A 4,694-nucleotide genomic window follows, 5' to 3' on the forward strand; every position below is an offset into this window, starting at 1 on the left:
TACCAACTCATAGCAACCCTATGTACAACAGTATGAAACACTGCCTGATCCTGGGCCAACCTCACAATTGTTGCCACACTTGAGCCCACTGATGCTGTCACTTTGCCAATCCATCTTGCTGGGGGGTTTTCTCTTTTTCTCTGACCCTCTACCTTACCAAACATGATATCCTTCTCCAGCGACTGGTCCCTCCTGACAATATGTCCTTCCACTTTAGCAAACATAAGTTCCTTCTCCAGGGACTGGTCCCTCCCGATATGTCCAAAGTAAGAGAGGTAAAGTCTCATCATTGTTGCTCCCAAGTGGCAAACTGGTAGTACTTTTTCAAAAACAGTTTTATTCATTCTTCTGGAAGGCCACGGTATATTCAATATTCTTCACCAACACTGTAGTTCAACTGCATAGATTCTCTCCAGTCTTCTTTATTCATTGCTCAGCTTCATATGCATATGAGATGATTGAAAATACCATGCCTTGGGTCAGGCACACCTTTGTTGTTGTTAAGTGCCACAGAGTCAGTTCAACTCATAGGGTTTCCAAGGCTGTACATTTTTAAGGGAGCAGAAAGCCTCATTTTTCTCCCATGGAGTAGCTGGAGGGCTAGAACCACCAACCTTATGGTTCACAGTCCAGTGCTTATCCTACAGAGCCATTGTGCTCCCCTTGGTCAATACTTAGATTTAATGTATTTCTGCTCCCCATTACTTCTTGCCTCTCATGCTTTCCAGCTGAGATTTTTCCTAACAACTTTGGGGTATAATTGACATACAGTGAGCTTACACATTTAAAAATTATCTATTATAAAAGAGTTTGTGGTGAAAGTTTAATTGCACATATTTGAAGTGAACAGTTTTTATAAGTTTTGACATATATGTTGTTGTTGTCAGGTGCCATCAAGTTGGTACCAACTCATAGCGACCCTATGTAACAACAGAACGAAACACTGCTCGGTCCTGGGCCAACCTCACAATTGTTGCCACGCTTAAGCCCACTGATGCTGTCACATTGGCAAAATAGTCACCATAATTAAGATAAATATCCATCACCCCTGAAAGTTTTCTTTTTACCTGCAGTACAATGGGTCACTTTTACGTGGCCTTTCTCTTCAGGGTCTTGTAAGCCCACCAAATGACTGCACAAATAAGGTACTTATGACCTACCAGGGGGATCGGAATGCAAATAAGGTACATGACATTCTTATGGGAGTTGTTGTTAAGTGCCATCTCATCAGTTCTGACCCATAGTGACCCTGTATAGGGTTTCTGAGAGTGGGACCAGGCAAATAAGTTATATGGAACAAGGAGATTGGTCACCTTTGCTACCTTTCTAGTTTTAAAATGAACCATCCCAGAGATAAGATGAGGGACATCACCACCGTCATAAAAGAAGAGTCAGAATTAGAGAGCATCCTTTGGACCTGGACTTCCTGCTCTGAGAACCTTCTAGAACTAGGACACAGAGAGGGAGTTGTAACACTGCATATGGTACAAGATGATTAGAAGCAACAGCAGAGATATGGCAGCAACAGAACCAGAAGACCTGTGAGGTGGCATGGTGGGTGTGCGGACACATGGATTGAGAAGGAGGAGACAGCCTGGAGAAATAGAGTGCCTCTGGGCACTTATTGGTAGAGCTTAAAAGTTTTGTAACACTTGTTCAAGTGGAGCAGAGGCCAGACCATGGGGCTGAGGAGTAGAGAGTGTAAGAGAGAGGCCTGCCTTATGGGCATGGCTGAGAAGCTGGGGTTTTTTTAAGCTTTTATGAATTAAGTGAGTTTACATTATAGAAAATTGATTTTACACTCAAAGAATCATATTAGGTTTCAGTACAATGACTACAATCCCCTCCACACACCATTGGGTTAACAGTATTTGCCTCTATTCCCTCTTTTATTTTTTGATGTAAACAAAAACACACAGAGATATATAATCATTTAAACAACCAAAGGGCACATTTTACAAGTCAGCCTCCTGGCTGCCAACACACAGCCTTTCTCTTTCCTTGAGTCTAGAGTCCTCAGCTGCTCTATCTTTCCACACTATCAGCTCTGCCTCCATCTCTGGTGTCACTGCTTCTCTGGTTAGGATCCCACATTCTGCTCTTGCTCTTCCCTCTTGATGGTCCTAGGGTCCTCTGTTCCTGGAATGCAAGATTAACTATTACCCACTTTTTATTACACAACTTCTGCCTTTACAATAAAGTTAAGGAGCTCTGGTAGCGTAGTGGTTACGAATCGGGCTGCTAATCTCACGGTCAGCAGTTCTCCCAGCTGTTCAATGGGAGAAAGATGAGGCTTTCTGCTCCCATAAAGATTTACAGCCTCGGAAACCCTGTACAGGGTTTCTATGAGTCGGAACCAACTCCATGGCACATAACAACAACAACCTTTACAGTTACAACAATTGCAATTAGTCGTGACAACAATTACTCACTAATTGAATCAGAAGAATCCTATCCCCATCTCCTTTCACCAGACCCATCTAGACAATATGAAAACTATTCAGTGGGGCTTCTACCTTCCTCTGCACACTCTGAAACTAAACTCCCTCTTGAAAACTTGTAAGCCACCCACTTCATGCCTTTATAGCTCCCCCTATTTTAGGTAGTCAATGTTGAGAAGCTGTGTTGACTGAAGAACTGTATGTATCCTTGAGTCTTTTCTGATCCTGAATTGTAACCTGTTATTTTCTTTAATTGTTGTTAAGTGCCGTTGAGTCAGTTCTGACTCATAGCAACCCAGTATAGGGTTTCTGAGGAGCAGCTAGTGAGTTAGAACCTCTGAGCTTGTGGTTCAAGCTGACCTTGCAGTCCTGTGCTTATCCTGCAGCACCAGACCCTAGTAAGTATGGGTTGTGAGTTTTATGTGACCATTGCCAACAAATGATTGCATGTAGCTGAAAAGTAGAGAGTGCCGTGAGAGAGATGGACAGCTGGTGTCAGAACTGGTGAAGACTGAAGGATGCCTAATCTCTACCTCATAGCAATCAGCCTTCTGCTGTTGATACTGGTAAAGTTTCACTGTCCCCCTTGTTTAGTTAGAGGAGGTCAGATGCCCTCATGCCCTTTTTCCATAATCCTTCCATCCCTCCCTCCACACCCTGCTCCATCCTATCTACAGGCAATTACAGATCTACTTTCTGTCACAAAGGATCAATTTGTACTTTCCACAATTTTACATAAATGGGATAATTCAGTATGATGTCTTCCTTCACTCCGCACATTTTCAGATTCAACTTTGTTGTTGGACGTATCAATAATTCATTCCTTTATTACTGAATACTATTCTATCATATAAGGATCTCTGGTAGCATAGTGGTTATGAATCGGGCTGCTAACCTCAGGGTCAGCAGTTCGAAACTACCAGCTGTTCTGTAGGAGAAACATTTTCTGCTCCTGTAAAGATTTACAGCCTCGAAAACCCTGTGCAGGGTCACAGAACCAACTCCATGGCACATAACAACAACAACAACTCAATTCCATCATATGACTATTCCACAATTTGTTTATGCATCCACTTGTTGATGGGCATTTCCAGTTTATGGCTATTGGGTATAAGCTAGGAATGAGCATTCATGTATAAACTATATGGACATGGGCTTTCGTTTCTCTTGGACCAATACCTAGGGGGTTCTTGTTGTTAAGTGCCATCAAGTCGATTCCAACCCATAGTGATCCTGTATGGGGTTTCTAAAGAGCAACTGGTGAGCTTGAACCACTGACCTTGTAGTTCAAATGACTTTGTAGTCTGACGCATTAGCCCACAGCGCCACACCAAGACTCCATGGCTGAATTAAATGGTTTTTAAAGAAACAGACTCTTTTCCACAATAGTTATACAATTGAAAATCCCACTGTCAGTGTAAAAAAGGTCTAGTTGTTCCACATTCTCAATGACCCTTGGTATTGTAATAGACATGTAATGGAATCTTATTGTGTTTTCAGTTTACATTTTATTGATGATTAATAATTCTAGGCATTTAAAAATATGCTAATTTACAAGCCATATGTCTTCTTTGATGAAGTGTCTGTGCAAATCTTTTGCCTATTTTGGAAGTTGTATGTTTTCCTATCGAACTTTGGGAGTTCTTTATATATTTATCAGACATGTGATGTGCAAATATTTTCTCACAGTCCTGTGGCTTGTCTTTTCATTCTTTTTAAAAAAATTTATTGTGAATTGAGTTAAGGTTTACAAACAAAGTCATCAGTTTAAAATTAAACAAATCATGCACTTTGTTTCATCGCAATAATTGTATTCCCTCCTGCAACAACTTACCTCACTCTCATGGTTCCTATTTCCATTCCCCCCACCTTCCCATCCATTCTCAACTGTGTCCTTAAAAAAAATCTTGCCCTTTTGATTGTGAATGATTGACCATTCCATGGTGAGCATACCTTACTTTTTGCCCCCTCTATATACTTATCTACTGCTTTGCTAAACATAGGGCCATGAGAGTGAGTTCCTTTCCAGACTTGAAGGGTACTCGAGGGCCATAGTCTCAGGTTTTTTCCAGTTTCTTTCTGACCAGTAAGCCTGATCTCTCTTTTATTCTCTATTTATAATTTTTGAGTTTTGTTCCACAGTTTCTCCCAATCTATCTGAGATCTGAGTCACCTTTCTTTGGAATGGGCACAAATACTGATCTCTTCCAATCTGTTGACCAGGTGGTGATGGTGGTGGTGGTGGTGGTGGTG

The sequence above is a fragment of the Chrysochloris asiatica genome, unplaced genomic scaffold (assembly GCF_000296735.1).
Source record: "Chrysochloris asiatica unplaced genomic scaffold, ChrAsi1.0 scaffold00047, whole genome shotgun sequence".
In the NCBI taxonomy this organism is placed as follows: Eukaryota; Metazoa; Chordata; class Mammalia; order Afrosoricida; family Chrysochloridae; genus Chrysochloris; species Chrysochloris asiatica.